Here is a 21,185-nt window from a genome sequence, read left to right as displayed (position 1 = left end):
CTTAAAAGTTAAAATATGGCTGTGTTCAGTTGTTAAACAGACGTTTTCCAAAACTAAATGCAAATTGTAACAAATGTATTCTTTCAGGCTTTTTTCATTTACTGTGAACAGGAATTCTACTAGCACCCATACATTTTTTTATTGCCAAAATAAAGCTATTGAAAGAGCAAACGTTATTTCAGAACCATTTGTGTAGATACTAACACAGTACGTACCGCATGCCCTAAGTTACGCCAGGGCCTGGGAGCTGGCCTGTGTGAACGATGGGATGTGAAAGTTAAACTTAGGATGAAGAGAGAGTTTGCCTTCTAAAGTGAACTCCTTCCTCCCTCATTAACAAGTTTTGTTTCCTTATGTTTCTACAAAGACATTAAACTCTTTTTTTTTCTGACCTTTAGCCCAAATACGTTGGCTTCACATGTCATGCTGTCTCTAAATAGTCTTTTGACGATGTTCATTTTATAATATAAAGTTTTCCTTTTTTGAGTCTTTTCCATAATCTGTGACCTGACCAGACTTTAAAATTCTTGCCTTAAAAAAAAAAAATTCTTGCCTAAGCACCTGAAAAACTTCATTTTCTTGAGTTCAATCTGAGATACTTTTCAATCCCACAGTAATAGAAGTAATGGAAGCATCAGTAGTGGAAGATTAAAAATGCATTACTGTTTTTGTGAAATAGATCATTTCCTATTATTTCACATACAGGTATAGCTTTTATTACAGTGCACCCTTATAGTTTCATACTGGCAGTCATGGATGATGAGTATCTTCATCAGGAGAAAAAATACTTTTAATATGGGTGAATCGGACAAATGCATTATTTATGTTTAAGCAGAGCTGTAAAATATCCATACCTTTTAAGATCTAGTTAGTCATCTGCAGAACTTTAAAATTTGAAGTATATTGTTAAATATGTTAAGTGAAAAAAATATGTTAAGTGCTTTCCCGTGTGGGGATATTTATGCACATTTGTATGATGCGTAATATTTCAAACCACGACTCAAATTAATAAAGGATTTATCATAATTATGCTAGAGAGACTGGAGATGACATTTAAATCATTCTTCTGTTCTGTATTTCTGTCTCTGTACCTATTTAGGTGATATTTTGTTTATTTTATATTTGTTATACATTGTCATATTATATTTCTACTTTGATGAATTATCATTAAAATGAACGAACCACTTCCATGGAAAAGACTAAAACTATACAAAATTTTCTCTTTTGGCTTCTCCCATTCCTCCAAGCTACTCTGGAATTTTCATGTCACGGTGTTTTTGGTAACAAATTACAGCTGTAGTGAGCAAACACGCATAAACTGAGATAAATAATGTTGGGTGAAATTTCCAACTTGGGAAATATGTGACCAAAATAGAATCAGGACAACCCTGCCTTTTTGATGCACCCTGGGATGGCGTGTGGTCATTTGTGAATCCACGGAGAAGACCTGGCTCATCTGTTGCTGCTGCCAGGAGGCCACAAGCTAGCGTGGTCAAACTGCGCACCTGCTGCTTAAAGACGACTTTGACAAAAAAAAAAAAAAAAAAAAAAAGGACGACTTTGACAGTGGTGTTTGCCAGCCGCACTGCTGATGTAACGAACCAGCACGGATTCTCACTCTTATTTCTGGATCTTCTCCTCATAACAAACTATTCAACACTTCTACTTAGTGTTTGTTAGTAACCCTCCAGGGCTTCTGCACAGCTGCATGCAGGAGAATTTTCTGTAACTTCCCTGCATTCAGTTATGCATTGTGATCTTAGGCATAGTATTTTTCAAACACATCCTATTAGGACTATTTTTCTTTTTGTCAGTTGCAGAAGAAGATCAAAGAATTTCCTTGACTCAAAATCCATTTTTAGGCCACTGTATTTTTAACTCCATCTCTCACCCCATATTCTTTTTGTACCGTATTCATGACTATGAACCAAAGTCTAAGGACAAAGTGAGAGCTTGTTTGAGGGAGGATGTTGCCTTAGTGTGGTAATAACCAGATATTTTCATAAAATTCATTATCTGGACAGGATGATCACGTGTGAGGGGAATAGTTTCCGTCATAAAATCTGCTAATTAGTTTACACCATTCCTTATGAGCTTGGAGTGCTCTGTTATGCTGTTCACAGGATACTGTCAAATAAGAAAGTTAGAGAGATTGAAAATAAATGAGTAGAAGAAATGATCCCTGAGCAAGAAAATGAGGAATCATCAATATATGTCAACAAATTTATAGTCAATCCAACCAAGTAAACCAGTTGATTGAAAACCTGAATATATAACCACTTCTAGTAATGCAATAGACATATTTGAGAAATGAGATTTGAGTATATTAAGAGGAATAGAGACACAGAAATCTAATATTCCAACCAAATATGTGTATGGACAACAGTATTTGTAACCCTGATGTTTATGCCTAGGTATTCAAGCAATCCTGAAGCATTTAAAGATTTAAAATCATCTAAAAATGATACTTTGGAACTTTGTATGTTTCCTATAGTGGCTGATGATTTAGACATCGATTTCTTTGTCCTCCATTGAAAAAGAGGTTTAATGTAAGGGTCGTGCTCCTTTTACTAAAAGAGACAGTGACAATGGTAGAAACTTCTCATGTTTTTGTTTAAAATCTTCAACCAGTTTCCTACTTAAAGTTCACAAATGATTTATTCTGAAAGAGATCCTGACCCTTTTAAGGAACCATTTCTTAGCCAGAGCATCCTTTTTTTTTTTTTTTAAAGACTTTATTTATTTATGAGAGAGAGAGAGAGAGAGAGAGAGAGAGAGAGAGGCAGAGACCCAGGCAGAGGGAGAAGCAGGCTCCATGCAGGGAGCCTGATGTGGGACTCGATCCCGGGACCCCAGGATCACCCCCTGGGCTGAAGGCAGGTGCTAAACCTTACCTTACCTTACCTTATAAGTCAAGTAAGGGAGGGAGGTAAAAAAGGGGCAGAGCAATTCAGAGACTTAATATAGTGCAGAGTGTGTGCGTGCGTGTTTACCATTATCCCTGCCTTATTCTTCCCCGAAAGCTGGGAATAAGATGTTGTTCAAAGAATTAATCTATCAAAGCAACACATTATGGATTGAAGCAGAAATACGACAGTGCAAAACTTGACTAAAATTACCCATGCATTCAAAGAAAGAATGTTTCCTTGGTCAAGGGTTAGCACTTGCAAAAGAAGGTTCTAAAAGTCATGTTCTCTATTCAAGTGCTCTCTGGAGTGGTGTTGCCCTGAGAAGCCAACCTGAACTTACAAATCTAGACTCCCCAGTTGCAGAAATGGATGCACAAAACTTTTTGTGTTTATTGCTACTAAATACTCAGTCAACCCATTTCTCTTGTTTTGATGTTCTATTCTCTGAACAGTCTTCAAATAATTTGACTTCTATGTAGCCTACGTGGCACTACCTGTAGTACCACCTGGATTTCTCATCCATTTGACAGTTACACATGTCATATGAGTTGAATTGATTGGTTCTGACTTTCTGTGGGTGGTTTTTTTTTTTTTTTCTTTTTTTTTTCTTTTTTCCGTAAGTCAGCTTTCTCCAGCCCACTGGGTTCTGGTGTTTTGTAAGATGAAATTCCTGCACCTACAGGCTAGTGGACCTGCCGGGCCCATGATGCCCTGCAGTCCTGGAGGCCTGTCAGGGGGCTATAGTCAGATGATATTTCGCTGAAGATGACCCTACTTTGCTTTAATCAGGCCTTTCTTTGGAATATTTACCTATCTCTTGTGCCACTGATTTCAGAGGAGTGGCCTGCTTCTGCGCAGATTTCAGAGTAGGTTGGAAAGATTCTAAACTAGAGGTAACGTGGAGGATTCAGTGGATGTTTTAGGGAGCCAATTTCTAGTGCACATTTTTAAGCAACTAGAGCTGTTTAGTAAGAGAGTGAGGAGCATAGTGAAGTAGTGAGTTTCTGGTGGTGTTAAAAAAAACCCTTCTTACTATTGCTCGGATTTTGTAGAGTGTTACTGTGTGGTAGATTTGATTGTTTCAGACCTCTAGGTTCTTTGCACTTTGAGAGTAATATTTATCTTTACTGCTAATATTTACTTCAAATAAATTACCAACAAATATTTACCAATATTTATTGTAAAATATTGTTTTTGATATGATGGGAAAAATAATTAGACAAATAGGAACATTATTTAGGTATAATAAATAATGAATATCACTTTGCCTTAATTATGGGGACATTTTACTTTATCAAAGGGTATAAAATATCTTCAATATTTACAATGGTTATAATTTAGGCATTCTAGTATAAAGTGAGCTCTTTTATGCATTATCTCCCTTTGGCGGAAAATATGTTTGTGGATTAAATTCAGTTTTTAACATCATGCTTTAACATTGCTAATTATCTTTGACAAGCACAGGCACATGAGTAGTACCATTTCGTTTATTATATTTTTAACAAGCTTTTCCTGTGAGCACACAAAAATGTACCATACTTTTCCAGAAAACTAAAATCTTCCATTTTGAATATGTTTATATAATACTTCTATTTTTTTTCACATTTAATAATGGCACAAGGAAACCCCAGCACTGAAGTACTCATGTATTTGCACACCTGTTGTGATTACTCATTGATCTGTCCCCTACTTACTGCCATGGCTCCAAGGCCATTTGAAAAAGGTTTAACTGACAAAGAAAAATCATCTTTCTATTATATTTATATTGTACCTAGCATATTATGAATTTAGAAGTGAAATCATGATTGTCCCCGTTGTTGATTAGAGTTGGTTTCAGAGAGGATATATAATTCTTAGGATTTTCTCTCCTCATCTTATTAGGAATAAACATATGAGGTGGCAGTCAAGCCTTGTATCTAGCTTGAATTGCAATAGAAGTTTTTTAAAGACCAGAAAAGTCTTTCTATTGAACAGTTTCTGAATATAATGCAATAGGAGTTCTTGAAAATTAAAAAATTCCATAATAACTTCACCTGCTGTCATAGTTTCTTGAAGGCACAGATGAGTAGATGAGAAGAGTCTTCCCTTTTTTCAAGCCTCCATGACAAAGATTCAAATGAGAATGCTAGCTAACGGTGACAGGCTAGTGGAAGGGACACGAAGGCATTTAAGGACACAATCAATTCTCAAGTTTTATAAAGAGCAGAGACTCAGTCACAATGTCCCTTATTATTTAATCTCTGTTATAGATTTGGAAAAAAATAACTTCAAAACAGAAACTAAGTTCTTTGCTACAAATTCAACATTTCTCCTACCAGTTGAATTTTTTTTTTTCCCCAGAAGAGTCATTGAAACTATTTGGATCCAAAATTTTAGGCAGTGGTCTGGGTTGGGAGTAGGATGGGTAGAGATAGAGAGAAATTCTTTCTTACCCGACAATTGACCAGGCACAAATATAAGATGTGGAATGTGATTATCCATATTACCACTTGTGTATATAAATATTCCTATTGGACATAAAAATTAAAATAAAGCTGAAGAAAACTAATTTTCATGTTATACATTCTCAGGCAAGGCCTTAATGACATTATTCAAGAATTGCTTGAATTTAAATTGGAAAAAGTACTAGCATCTGAAATAGAAATAGTAATTTGGGGACTGGAGTGATTGAAATGCAACAATATTGCACGATTATTTGCATGAGGTTTTATTATCTCAGTTTCTACTGGTAATATATTTACATAGATAAAAGCTGAGAAATCTGTACAATCTTGGGAAAGAAACTTGTATGTAAACATTTTAACTTATGATATCCAAATACAGTTATTATAATTCCAGGACTTGGCATCATAAGGCTAAATCACAGATTTAGCTGTAAATTCTGGACCTCCAAGAAATATATATATATGGACTATATATATATGTAAAATATAAAATGAATATATATATGAATATATCTGTTTATTACTAAAAGAAAAATAAGCAGATTTTTAGCCATTTGCTCTATCTTTTGCCCCGAAATGCCCTTCCTGGCTTTGGATGGCAGCACCCTCCAGCAGGCTACTGGGAGAAATTGTACTCAGCCTCTAATGGGCATTTTCAAACTTCACCATTCAGTCAAGAGCCTATTAACTCTCAGCAAGTGGGTAACTCCTATAGGTTTAGAAGATTTAGCTTGAAGATCTTTTAAAAATATAGTATTTTAGGGAACTTTAGATGTCTTTGACAACACTTCATAAATATCAGGCCTTGAGAAGAGGTAGGGATCATTAACCTCTCAGGAGTCCAGAGCTGGAGTTGCTGTAAGCTTATCTGGGGCAATTTGCTAGAGCTCTCCCCACTGAGCTTTGGCTGCAGCAACGCTCCTTACTTCCAAGCTGCTCTTCGGAGACAAAGTTTACTACAAACTTTAAAGAAAGAAAAAAAAGTATGGGAGGCCATTTCATGTCAAGAATACCCTTCTTTCTTTGGTCTTAAACTAAATCTATGCATTTCTGGACAAATTTATTTGCTCAGTGGCTAACTGGGCATCCTTTCTTAGTGAGCCTGTTTGGTGACAAGGGGGAAAATCACAGAGCAAGTGACAGAGGGTTCAGCTCCTGTCCACTTCTGCCTTCTGGACTATGTGAGTCAAGCTATTTTTTCCCTTCATGGATCACATTTGCAGAAATGGTTAAATAGTTCAGATTAACCTTCTCAGGTGACACATTTGTTTTCCTCTATGACTCCGAAGTTATTTGCCAACACAGAGTAAAAGGAGGATTTAGGTTGGAACATTCACTTACATGCAGCAGAAATAAAGGTTTTAACCATGTAAATAGGACAAAAAATGGCTTTTGGTAATTTGTTATATGAATATTTCTTGCGTACCTACTATGTGTCTGGCACTGTGCTATATACTGTATCTATTGGTTGTCTCCCTATGATTTTGTTGTCTTCTAAACACAGCCAAGAAAATAGATTTGCAAGACAAGCTGATGATAAATATATCTACATTTACTGGAGAATCTACAACATGCCCAACACTGTGTTAATACTTTATATGATAAAAATGTATTCCTTATTATGGCTCTTTAAGGTAGATTTCTAAAAATCCCATTTTGTATAAATGAAGAAATGTGAGCTCAAATAGGTTGAATTTTTTATCTTATAAATTTGCATAATCGATAACCAGAACCGGGGGTCAAAGCCAGTTCTTGCCAGTATAATGCGCAGATCATGCAGTTAAGAACTCATGAAGACAGAAGACAATATCTGCCTCCATATCTTATTTATTATTTGCTTTTTGTGATTCCTGACTCTTTATCCCACATGGATCCTACTGTTGCTCTGAAAACCAGTTCTTTTCTTTTTTTTTCCTTCTATCCTTGGAGAGATACTTTTTCCAAGGCCAAACCATCATGAATCCCAACCTTTCCATCCTCCTCAAAGGCTCTCCCCATCAGTGATCTCCTTCCTTTCCTTTACCTTCAATTCTCCTTCACTCCTTGCTCCTTGCCACTAGCATTTAAACATTTTTGAATGTTTTCCTTCTTAAAATAAAAATTTATAAACTTCTCTTAATGCATGTCCTTTCGTAGGCCTTTTGTCTCCCTTTTCTTCATAAGAAGCTAAACTTCATAAAAGTGTTATCTCTATTCCTATTCTTTACTTCCTGCACTAACTCCCGTTCACTATTTACCCACTGCTCTCTGGTAATCCCTTCAGAGAAACTGCTGTAATCATGGTCAACCCACAACATCTTTATTGATAAAATTAGTAGTCTCTTCTCTGACTTCAAATGTCCCAATCTCTCAGTAATTTGATACATGTGACCACTTCCACTTTTTTGAAGCTTTCTCCTCCCTAGAGGGGGAGGTACTATGTACCTCTTGTTTTTTTGGTTATTTTTTTCCTAGACTATTTTGTAGGCTTCTCTTTTCCAACTGATTCTTCAAGTGTTGATGCCTTCCTAAAGTTCTTCTTTTTTTATACTTTAATCATTCTCCCTGAAGGGATCCCTATGAATTTAGGGCTTCTGTTATCACCTAAATGCCTCTGATTTCCAAATTCTGATTAGTCAGCCTAGATCACCTTTTCTGAGTACTTAAAAGGCTAACCTGTATTGTGAGAGGACAAGAAAGGACAAACATTATGGGATGTTCTTATTTAAGGGAACTCTCTTTTATAGGAACATTTTGTGGGACTGTCCCAGCAGACTCCATTCTGGGAAACGTTGCATTGGACAATGGCATCTTTAGATTTTTCACATAACGACACTCGTAGAAAATGATAACATTTGGTTTTAGGTAAAAGAAGACCACTAGCCTGGGGGCTCTAGCCACCCAAGCTCCCCGAAAGCTAAGGTGGACTGATGAGCTAACATACCTGTTACTCATTCAGGGCACCTGAGAAAGCTTTGCATTAGACTATACTTTCTCTTAGGGTAAAGACTGTACTGTTTACTGTAACATCTTCAGGATATAGAACAAGGACTGGCACAAAGTGAGTATTCAACAGTTAGTATGAACAAATGAAAAAATATAGGCATGGACAACATATGTGGAAGCCACAGGTACCTTGGTGTGGCCACTTTCAAAAGATTCGTGCCTCTTAGTTGTGTGCATCAAAGAGCCAGTTGCACCTAGGTAATGTGTCCTTAAAGTCACAGACAATCCCTACTCTAAATGACAAGGTAAGGGGGTGCCTGGGTGGCTCAATCAATTAAATATCTGACTCTTGATCTCAGCTCAGGTCTTGATCTCAGGGTTGTGAAGTTAAGCCCTGCATTGGGCTCCATGCTGGACATGGAGCCTACTTAAAAAAATGGGGGCACTTGGGTGGTTCAGTCAGTTGATCATCTGACTCTTGACTTTGGCTCCGGTCATGATGTCAGGGACTTAGGGTTGAGCCTTGCGTCTGGCTCCGTGCTTGGTGAGGAGTCTGCTTGAGGTTGTCTCACACTCACCCTCTTCCTCTGTCCTCCCTCAATCAATCAATCAACCTTTAAAAAATGAGATGTAAGGTTCAATATGGTGGAGAACTCTAGAATACTCACTAAAATGTATGTATTCAGTATGTCAGGAGTAGCACAAATAAAAGCTGTATTTGCTGTGCGTCTTCAGTCTTTCTCAGTGAAAAGCAAAAGGTTGGAGAGCAAAAATGTGTTGCTAACCATAAAAGACAAGAAAGACACCTATAAATAACTCGAATATAGGTGGGTTGATGAGTTTGCACATTTCTCTGGTATGATGTCATGGCCCAAAAAGGGCAATTAGAAAATTTATAGTGTAGATTTTGATTCATTTACAAAGTTGGAGTACTGCCATATGTTAGTATCTGACCAAATTAATGTAAGTGATTCTCATTGAAAGGGTTAGAAGGAAAAAAAAAAAAAAAGAAAGGGTTAGAAGGTACACCATCTTTTCTAATATTCTTTTTTTTTTTAAATTTTTATTTATTTATGATAGTCACAGAGAGAGAGAGAGAGAGAGGCAGAGACACAGGCAGAGGGAGAAGCGGGCTCCATGCACCTGGTGCCCGACGTGGGATTCGATCCCGGGTCTCCAGGATCGCGCCCTGGGCCAAAGGCAGGCGCCAAACCGCTGGGCCACCCAGGGATCCCTCTTTTCTAATATTCGATGATGAAACAAAATAATTTTAAGAAACAAAAAAGGTAGCTTATTGTGTTATGAGTATTTTTGAAAGTTGGCTTAACATTTCACATTAATATTCTATATAAAACTGACAATAAAAAAGTCATGGAGTCAATTCCAAGCAGAACTTTACAGTTTTTCCAAGAAGTAATTTCTGAACATAGCATATAGCCCCTGAGCAGGTTAATGGCATTAAAAAGTTATTCTGTTTTGATAGTTTTCTCAATTATATCTTGGTATATGTCTACAAATCAAGTATCTTTGTGTTTAAGCAGACTAAGACAGCTAATAAAAGTGGTATTGTTTCCTAAAATAAAACTTTTAATGATGCGATAATCCATCATAGATTTCCATGTAGTTTCATTTAGCTTGTTAAAATAGAGACATAATACAAATGAACAAGTATTCCTCATGCCCAGTATTTTATATATATAATTTTTACCCTCAGTAAAACTTTTTGTCTAATGATTTTTTGGTAATACAGAGCCACATATTTTATTAGTTACTGCACTGTATTGAATAATGTACCCCCTCCCCCCCCCAAACTCACACCCAGCTGGAACTTCAGAATGTGATCTTATTTGGAAATAATTAGTTCAGATGAGTTCATACTGAATTAGACCATACCGAACCCTGAATCCAATGACTGTTCTTATAAGAAGGCTACACGAAGGCACACAGTGGAGTCATGTGAAGATGGAAGCAGAGATCGGAGTAATACCACGACAAGCCAGGGAATACAGGAGCCACCAGGAGCTGGAAGGGTCAAGGAAGAATTTCTCTTCTCTTTGAGCCTTTGGAGGGAGTGTGGCCCTGCCAACACCTTTATTTCAGACTTTTAGTCTCCAGAACTATGAGATGAAAAACTTCTGTTGTTTTAAGTCACCCAGTTGGGGGTAATTTATTCTGACAGCCCTAGCAAACTAATACAGTTACAGTTTAGCAATCAAACCCTTACACTAATGAAATATATTTTTCTAATAACCTATACAGAATCAGTGAAAATGAGCTGAAAGATTTGTTTCAGCTCCTACATGACTTGGACAGTCTCAGTTTATGTTTATTTTTTCAGCATAATTTTACTCTCAAAAGTTTTTGAGTTTATGTAATAAATCATATGGTTACCTTAGTTTAAGTTTATGTTGAAATATCTGTGGTTCACTGAATTCACAGCACAAAAACTATGTTTTAAAGGTGCTGATATGTCAAAGGATGCTAATAACCTCAGTAAAGAAGAATTTTTGAGAGGAAAGTAGAACTTCATGGAAGGGGCTACTTTTGGTTCTGATTGATTGATTCATCTTGTAAGAAAGGCAGTTATTTTGCATAATCAGTTTGTCATGCAACAAATCATGTTGTATTGCCATACAACAAATGACCAAGAATCAAACTGACACCAATGACCTTTCAACAAAATGATTCCAGGTCACATGTGGTGTATGATCTCCCACACTACCTCTGTTTGCATTTTCAGGATGCCTGAATAGGTAATGCTTTATGGAATTGACTCATTAAGAAAATGCTAGTTTATTTAGCAGGAAGGATGGGAGTTTATAGTACACCACTAAGAAAATTTGAACATTAAATGTTTTTTTGAAGTGTTATCCCTCAGTAAAATGCAAATCTTTTAAATCTAGGACAATTAATTCCTCAAATATTCTAAATAGCTATGGGTTCAAGCCTTCTCTCTCTCTCTCTTCTTTCCAATTTTGAATAACTGATTTGCTTCTGATACTTCCTTAATTTCTCGTCAGTGATAACTTTGAGTGTAAGAAACCGCTCTAGAAATAGTTAAGGATGAGGTGTGGATCTTGGTTTCTTTCCACTTGGACAGCATTTAGGGCTTAAAATTAGTTATTAACTAAATGGTACTTTGTGGTCTTAAGTGTTAGTTTACCTTTTAACAGGTCTAACACACTCCCAGTGTATACTTTGCACTCTCCAAGTACACGGTTAACCACTCAAGAAATCAATAGGGGTTATAAAACATGTACAAATTTGAATTTGGAGAAAGTCAAACACTTATTCTATCCATTAGAAATAAAACAGCTGACATTTAGAATTAGAGCTTATAAGGAACCATTTATTTTGAAATAGAAAAAGCACAAGATGACTATGTCCAGAAATGGGAGTGGAGTATAGCATAGATAATTCAAACAAAGCACCTCACTTTTCCTGCAATGATTGCCGTCAGTATCAACCTACAACCTTTGGCTGTTAATATGATTACGTAGACCTTTGGATCCATAGTAGATGAGAAACATATTTTTCTCTTATGATGTTTTGAAATTTACTAGACCTCGGTCCTGTCTATGTCTAATTAATTCACCAATTTATTTATTCAATTAAAAATATTGACTGATCTCCTCCTATATGCCAATTACTACAAGTACAGGATATACAGTGGTGAGTCAAACAGACAAAATTGGTCTCCTGAAGGGCATAGATAGTAGAGAGAGATGGGCAGTCTGCACAATGAAGAAAAAACAAATACCCAACATCTCCATTAGAAATGTTACAGGGAAAAATAGAGTATTTAGATATAGCAGACTAGGGTGGAAGATCTACTTTAGAGAGTGAGAGAAGGCATATTGAAGAAGGACGGATGAATAAGAGCCTGCTAGGAGAAGAGCCATGGGAAGACTCTCTGGCCTGAGAGAATGACACAAATGGAAAAAGACTCTAATGTAGGAAAGAAGTGTTCCAGGAACCACATTGTAGCTAGAGTAGGGGGTGTCAGGTGGAGTAGACAGAGGGCCAGGATGAATCAGAGAATAGGTGAGTTCCTTTTTATGTGAAACTTTGTAGGTCATGTTAAGGAGTACCAACTTAAAGTGCAGTGGGCAACCATTTGGATAGTTTTGAGCAGATCTGACCGATAAAAATAATGTGTCATAGAGGGAAAAGGGAAAGGACAGAGAACAAATAGGATACCACTGCAGTAGTGTGGGTGAAAGAGAATGTTCAAGTCTTGGACTTGGAGCAGCAATGAAGGGAGAAAACGAAACAACAGAATTTCTATTGCACATAAATCTTAAAGGTAGACTTAATATGACTTGTTTGTGTGTTGTAACATGGGAGGAATGAATCAAGGATGCCTCGGCTTTGGCTTGAAAATCTGGGTAGTGTTTTTTTGTGTAATGGAGAAGACTGGAGGAGGATCAATTAAGCTCTGATGTATAAACAGGATCGATCTCTGATTATGATTTTTGAAAATTCTATGTTTATGTTTGGGTATGTATATAATACAACTGATGTTAACTGGAATAAATTCACAGTTTAGTAAGAAAACTATTAAGGGGTGAAACGGTGAAATGCCTATTCATAATATTAAGCAAATTTATGATTATTAAATGGAAATCTTTAGTAGGAGAAAGGACATCTAAAGTAGGAGGAAGGACATTTATAATGGTCTACAGGGGACCTGAAGATGTAAATTTAAAGGCAAGATAAAAAATATCATGACATGAAAGGGAAAAATTAGACTGTGAAAAAACATCACTGAGGCATGCTTTTAAGCAAAGCACTTTTCTACTTTTCTCTCTTTTTGAAAAAATTATCACAAGAAAACATAAATTATTTAAAGATGAGAAGTTTGTAGATTTGCCATCTTCAATTTCCATTATATAAAATAGGTCCTATTTTGGCCAAAAGATTATTGAATTATTATTTCATTTTGTTTAATGATTTACATTTCTGAAAGTTTTTTTGTAGCTCACCCTTAAACATTAGGTAATGGACATGAATGTGTGTGTGCATGTGTATTTTTTTTTCTTAATATATTAGGAAGTAGAACCCAGAAATAGTCAATTATTCCCTAATGTATAGTAGCTCAAAGGCAGAAAACTAGCAGAGGCCATGTGTTTTCACTTTTTTTAAATGAACTTTTTTTTTTTTAGAATAGTTTACATTTATAGAAGAGTTACAAAGATGTACAAAGAATTCTCATATACCCATAACCCCATATTTCTGTGTGTTTCCCTTTTTAATCTGGTGTTTTCTTTACAATTTTTTCAATAGTAAAGGATTGTCTTAGAGTTGTACATGTAGAGTTAGGAGAAAAAATGAAAGAGGCAGTCATCTGGATAATTCCAGGCCTGAAAACAATTTTGTCTGAAAGATATAGATAATTGAGACAGAAATGTTTCTTTGGCCTGGAGAGATCCCTATGATTGCCTTCCTCCTCCACTTGAATTTGTAGGTATAGCTATGACTATAGGTGTTCACTTACTAATAGGAAACTGTGTATCATTTAATGTGAAGAATGTGGGGTGTTTTTGAGAGGGCTAACTTGCTTAGTTTCTATATTTTTTTTTCTTATAAATCACGTATATTGGGTATTTTTCATTATAAAAGCAATTTGCATTGATTTAAGAATAGTAGGAAATATAGAAAGTAAAAGAAGGATAGAAAGTCCTTATTGTTGACAACCTAAAGAAAAACACTGTCAACATTTATTTCCTTCTAGTCTTTTTACTACACATAGAGTTTGAGTCTCTTTACTTGGATTAGACGATACATGGGATATTCTTTTTATTTTAAGCTTTATATCAGGCTGTGTCTAAAAGCTGATAGCAAATAAGCAGGAAAGCTCACTTATTCAGTATGGTATCTGCTAAGTAGGCCCTTCAGACTATCTGGACAAGAATTGTACTAATTAAAAGCCCACAGCTTGTGTTAGTTGACTTTAGCTCAAGCCATGATCTCAGAGTCCTGGGATTGAGCCCCACATAAGTTTTCCCTTCAAGCAGGCAGTCTGCTTGTCTCTGTCTCCCTTTGCTCCTCCCTCCACTTGTGCTCTCTCTCTCAAATAAATAAAATCTATCTCTCTCTATGTACACACACACACACACACACATATAATTTACTCTTAGTCAATTAGCTTAGATTTAAAACTTTTTATTACTTACTAACAACCTCTCCTAGTAGAAATGTGAAATCATACTTCCCTTAGCTTATTAAAGCTTCAATACTGACGGTCTTCATGCTCTCATACTGTTTTTAAAAAAACAGATTCTCTAGTTCCCAAACTTGACTGAGTATACACTCCATGCTCTTGGAGCTCCACAATCTTTTCGATCATAGTTGCCAGTGCCAGGGATGAACTAATTGTTTTTGAGGGTCAGAACTTCTTTCATATCTCTATTTTTGATTGGTCTCAGGTCACTGGAAGCACTACCATGGTGTCCCTACTGTGCTCAGACATGACAAGACTGTCTTTTCAGAGCCCGGCCCAGCTTAAACACATACAGTGTGGGAATCTTTGAGAATCAGAATAATGAATCTTCCACACCAATTAAAGATCAGTTTATACAGCGAAGATGAAGGAACAGCTTTGCAGAGTCTCAAGATCCCATCTGTCTTTGTGCTAAGCAAAGTTGGGCCCATACAAACCCTTTATCATCTTTTCAAGCTAGGTCATTCCAAAGAAATTAGGAGCAAAGTACGAGCATGAAGTGCTTTAGGCACACTCATTTCTCTCTTAATTCGCTAAGTATTTGTAAGTATTCTCTGAAGGGTATTGAACATAAGTCACGTTTGCTATTAGTCCATAATACACAATTGATATGTTATATGAGTCAAATAGTTTTGGTAATTGACAGTGAATTTTTGGTAACAATGAAAATAATGTCATTTCTCCTACAAGTGAAGAGTCGTGTCAAAGTAAGTTCAAAATCTGATTCCTGCACCTACCAGTTGTGGATTTAAAGCAAGTCACATACCCCTCTGTGGATCAGTTTCCTCGTCTGTAAAACGGGGGTGATAATAGCGTTTATGGGGTTATTGGGAAGAACGAATGGGAATATCCACATAAAATCCTCTGAACAATAGCTGGCAAACAATAAGCGCTTAATAAACATTTTAGTTATTATTAGTGATTGTCCTCACATGTCCTCATAGTCATGTTTTACAACGTATCTAAAGGGACCAAACAAGAATGAAGCAATAGTCCCAACAAGAATGAGGCAATAGACCTAGAGATATTTTCTGTATCCTTGCAAGTCACTTTGCTTTCATTTTCACTGGCATGCACATCTGTGGAGAAACTCCCTGGCTCACATTTACAAGAGATTATTCAGCAGAGGGAAAAATGCAGACATCGGAGCAGAGAGAGCCCAAATCTCAGCATGGACATTTAGTATCATTAATTGTCTTTTGGCAAGTGATTTCACTCCTCAAGGCTTCTGTTTCCTCATCAAGCAAGAAGGAAACGGAAAAGCAAAATGGCAGACACAACACGATATGATGCCGGGTAAGGAGAAAGGCCAAACAGCATGTGGAAGAACTTATGTAGAGACCCAGGGTGAAGGTGGGGAGTGAAGGGCCTCTACTTCTTCATTTTCAAAACAGTTGAAATGATGGTCCTACCTATGAACACTTGTGGGGCAATAAGATCATGGGCTTGGGAGATTGACCTAATGGTTCAATTTTGGTTCCCTGCACCACACTCCCCAACTCTGTGACCACAACCAAGTTATTTAACCGTTATGCATGGCTGTGAAACATTTAAAGCAACACCTAACACACAGTAAGTACCTAGTGGATTATAGGTATTTTTAACCAATATGTGTAATGAGTAAGTGAGCTTTTAAATGTAAAGAAGGATTTATTAATTAAGCACAGCACCTGGCACATAGTAAGTCCTTAATTAAGCACAGCGCCTGGCACATAGTAAGTCCTCAATAAATGACAGTGATTGTCATAATCATCACCATCCCCAGAGGAAGATTATCAAAGCTGAAACATGAAGAATAAATAAGAATCAGACAAATGTGAGCATGTGAGTGTCCCATGTTGGAACAATATATACAAAAACGCAGATGGCAGATAGAGCACGGTTAGTAGGGAGACTGGCAGTTTCTGGAGCATAGGGGAAGGAAATGAGGGTAGAGGGTATGGTCTGAGGAGCGCAGAACATGCCATAAAAGCTACTATCCCATCCCGCTATAAAGTAGACACCCACCTACTGGCACATGCAAATATGTGTAGTGTTCCCACTCATAGAGAGGCTGCCTCTCCGTCAGGAACTGTAGTTCCACTGTCATGGTGGTCTTTGCCAGCCTTTGGGGATATGCTGTTGCTGGTGTTTTATGGAAGCGATTCAATTATATTCAGTAGTAGATACTTGTAAGAGCTCTGAGTAGATGAAGGAACCCTCGATAAAAGCCAGGGAGTAGGATTATAGAGTCAGTAAAGGTATACTTCATTTTGACAATCTACAAAGGAGACAAAGCCATGGTGTCTCTAAGTCTAATAAAATAATCTCTCTTCCATGAAGTTCTATAAAAGAAATGGAATTATCTCTTGGCAAAACAAAAAAATATAAGAGATTTAGGCCATTTTTCAAACTAAAGGCAGTATTAATAGTGTAATTTGAATCACTTATTAATAACAGATCTTATGACTTGAAATGTATTCTTATGTCTTAGATACAAGAGTTGCTGACTCAATATGATCTATTCTGATGGAAAGAAGCTTGTTACAAGAAGATAACATCCATGTTCCACTTTTTAAAAATAACTTTATGTTTTTATATTTGATGGAATGATGAGACTCTGTAATACGCTGGAAAAAACATGCATAATATTCATTCATTGTGGCAGTATATCATAATTACTCAGCTTCTTTTTATCATTAATAATGGAAGATTGTGAATAAAAACATACTAATATCCACCAGATGTTCGGAAAAACATAAATATCTCCAAATGTCAGCACATTTCAGCAAAAAGTCAACAAAATTTTGTCTACTTCTTTTTCCTTTTTTAGTTTTCTGAACATGTTCTTTGATTTGATATTTTTAATCCTCATAAAGGATTTGCTTTTGGTTTCCTTAATATCTGCCGCAAGAGACTGACTGCATAGTTCAAATGTAGCCAACATGCATCCTGCTACCCTTTTCCCTGTTACTCTATATGCCAAGAGGCAGGCTGGTGTAATGAGAAGAGATTAGCCAGCTTTGCAGTATCAGTTTACACATTTTTTTGACTTCTTACTGGTGAGGTGACCTTGGGGAAATCGCTTAAACTTTCTGAGCCTAAATTTCTTTGTCTTTACAATGGTGATAATAATTCCTTCATTGGAGAGTCCTTTCAGAGAAGCACTAATGAAATGCCAAGCAATCAGCCATATTCAATAAAAGGTAGCAATTATATTATCCATTTGAAGACCATTCTGATTTCTTGGGTTCCTTTGACTATTGCATTTTCCCTTTTCTTCCACATTGACACCTTACACTTATTAAAACTTCTTAACTTCTTTTTTTTCCCCTAGTGTTTCCCTTCAGTAATCATTCTAGAAGCTTATTTCCTTAGCCCCAGCGCCCTTGTAAATATGCCAGGCGAGGATGAGGGCAGGCTTTGTTAAACTTTTAAGCATCCAAGATGCAATTGTGATGCAGGCGCGACCTGACACATAGCAGGTAGCTCCTCCTGTTAGGGAAACACAATTCCCAGGTGGACTCCATAAAATGGCCAGTAAAAGCTGCATAAGATAATTTACTAAGTTTTTTTTTCCCTGTGATGAATTCTATAGCCTTAACTTGGAAAGGGACAAATGACCTACTGTAAAAATCACACCTGGGTACCTAGTGCCCGTGAACGGGCTGGGCTGCCTGTTTGGATGGATGAGACTAGTTAACTTTTCCAGAAGCAAGGAGCCCCCAAACAGTGCAGAAAAAAATATGCTTTGTAGAGTGGTACCCTGGTGTCCTGGAAGGATAATTCATTTAATATAAAGGAGTCACTTATCCCCATCTGGTAGTTTACATACTCTGGTTTACCAGAGGGATTTTTCCGAAGTAAACTATTTTGTACTAAGGCAATGGAACAAATATGAAATAGGAAAGAGGTAAAAATTATAAGTCTTTGCTTTTCTGGCACAACCTTTAAGATTTCACATGAAAAACAATCCCTGGCATAAAGGTTAAGTGGAGAAGACGTCACGAGGCCCTTTATTTCTTTGTCAATATTTAGAAGGAAGCAAATACTTGATAGGAAGTTGTCTCTCTTTTTTCATTCCTTTTTTTTTTTTTTTTCATCTGTGAATCCCTTTTCTTCTAGCTTGTTCATTTCTATTACTCATCAAGTATTGTGGGATTTGATTTCATTTTGGTTTGAATTTGGCCAGGTGGTCTATGACCTGAAGTGCCACAAACGTACGAAGAGGTAGTGAAGATGCGTTTCTCCATGTCTTGACTCATTGCTACTCTATCAGTTTATTTTATTTTGATATAGAAATTAGCTGATACTCTACAAAGTCTCCCTTCCCTGGAAATTCAGAGAGCAGCTTATTTATATGTAGATGTAGCTATATGACATTTTCAAATGCCATACATTTGCATATGAAGGTCTCTTTCTTCCCCTTTTAGTAAACAGTCTTTGCTATTACTTCCAAAGCAATGTTTAGAATTATATTTTCTATACAGGTCCTTCCTTAAAATGTTTTTTAAATGCCCAATAGAGATAAAAAAAATAAACCCTCAAGCTGAAATACATTTTTAGGGGTGAAAATGTATATATATATCTTTTAGCAACTTCTGTTTCTGCAGTTTTACACTAAAAGTCGTATAAAATGATAAAAATATTAATATGGTCAAAATCTCCCAAGAACAAAAGTGACATTAATTTGATATGGAGCTTCCTTTAAAAATTCACATAGTTTTGTTTCTAGAAAGATGACGGTCAGTCTTATTTTATTCAACAAATAATTATTTAGTGTCTACTATACACCAGGCATTTGTTCCAGACACTGCTTTTACAGAAGAAGAAAAATTCTCTGCCTTCATGGAGTTTATATTGTTCCAAAAGAAGACAGAAAACAAAAAGGTAAAAACACATACACAATTCTGTTCTCCCTCAACACCGTGAAGAAAAGCAAACATAATATTGGCAGAGAGAATGCATAGGGTGCAGGTGGACATCAAGTAGGGTGGTCAAGCAGGCTTTCTCATGAATGGCATGAAGGGTCCTGCTAGGGGAAGATACGAGGGAAAGGCATCTCTGAGAGCATAGAAAAAGCTAGGTTAGACATAACTGTCCAGAAAAAACCAAACCAAACCAAACCAAAACAAAAGACAAGTTTTCCAATAAGAAGGGGGTTTTTAAATACAACTCTCAGAGTGAAATGATCATTTATTTGACTTTCAAGTTTTAAGAAATGCGAAGAAGGAAGAAAGGAAACAAAGGAGAGAGTCTAGTGAATGTTTCCACGGTTTCCACCTGCTTCCAGAGCTTCCTGTTTCAGGCCCCACTGCTCCCTGCGGATTGATTCTTGGTCGTCTTTGCTTTTCACAGTACCTGAGTTCCCTGGCACCCTCAGACTCAACTTCTCCTTGAGGATTATTGCTTCATTATTTTAAATTCTATTTCTCTCCAGACCTCCAGCCTCATATGTTTACTTAGATGTTGATGCCCTTGAGCAAAGCAGGGGAAAAAAACCAATGAAGTAGTCTCCTCTTCCTCATACTGAGGAAACTTCCCATCAGTTCTCCCCTTCTCTTGGCATTCATATCTGATCAGTTCTCAAATTTGGTGACCTTTCATCTCCTGAATCCACACGAAGTCTGTTTCTTCTCTATTGCAGTCACCATCTGCAACATTCAAACCTCATTGTCCTCTGTTTGGTTAATACCATATTCCATATCCATATTACCATAGTTCATATTCCATAATACCATATTCCATATCCAACATCATCTTGCCTAGGATTCTTCCTCTCTAGCTTATTCCTCACTTTGCTGCCAGTATTTTTTTTTTTTAAAGATTTTATTTATTTATTCATGATAGTCACACACAGAGAGAGAGAGAGAGAGAGGCAGAGACACAGGCAGAGGGAGAAGCAGGCTCCATGCACCGGGAGCCCGACATGGGACTCGATCCCGGGTCTCCAGGATCACACCCTGGGCCAAAGGCAGGCGCCAAACCGCTGCGCCACCCAGGGATCCCAGTATTTTTTTTTTAAATAAAGAATATGACATCATTTAAGATACCTCACTGTACCTCTATTGAACAGAGGACAAATTTTTCCTTTCCTTGCTAATGAGAAAAGAGACTTGTTTGAAGCTCCAAACCACTATTCCAATTTTAGTCCATTTATTTCTCCTTCTTATCTATGCTTTAGTCACCCCAAACTATTTGCTTTCCCTAAAAATGCCTGCTTATCAAAGCCTTTTTGCCTTTATCAGTGCTGTTCCCTATGTTTATAATCATCTTTTGTCTCCTCTGCCAGGTGAACCCAATGCAACCACCTTCTCCGTGACACCCCTGACTTGTATTGACAGTCATCGTTACTCCATCGGCTTGAACATCTACTCTATTACATACGCATCTCCAGAATGCGTATTTCTTATTTCTAGAAAGGACTAATTATACCTCTTCCCCAGGCAGGTTGTGAGGAGATAAGTCAGTGTGTTGTATATATATAGTAGATGACACAAGGTAAAAAAAAATGAATATGATTTTCTGTTATTTTGTTTCTACTTTAATACCCCTAATGCTTTATTTTCTATTTGTTGTAGAAAAAGTTATTTGAACAGTCATCATTTAGTATAAGAGTGCTTATTAGAGTAAGAGCCTCTCTGAATTTAATGTTAGAGAGAGACTTGGGTGTAGTCTGCCTCTGAGTCCTTGTTTCCAAAAAGA

The 21,185-nt window shown here is 36.8% G+C and overlaps 1 protein-coding gene across 1 annotated transcript in view; it reads right to left on the bottom strand.

Annotated features, from left to right (window-relative positions):
- Window positions 1-21,185, bottom strand: part of TMEFF2 (transmembrane protein with EGF like and two follistatin like domains 2) — a 221,785-nt gene that overhangs the window by 6,405 nt on the left and 194,195 nt on the right. The gene's annotated exons all lie outside the window — the stretch shown is intronic.

The sequence above is a fragment of the Canis aureus genome, chromosome 36 (genome assembly GCF_053574225.1).
Source record: "Canis aureus isolate CA01 chromosome 36, VMU_Caureus_v.1.0, whole genome shotgun sequence".
Lineage (NCBI taxonomy): Eukaryota > Metazoa > Chordata > Mammalia > Carnivora > Canidae > Canis > Canis aureus.
The sequence above is the reverse complement of the archived record's forward strand: the minus strand, read 5'-3'. Positions and strand labels throughout refer to the sequence as shown.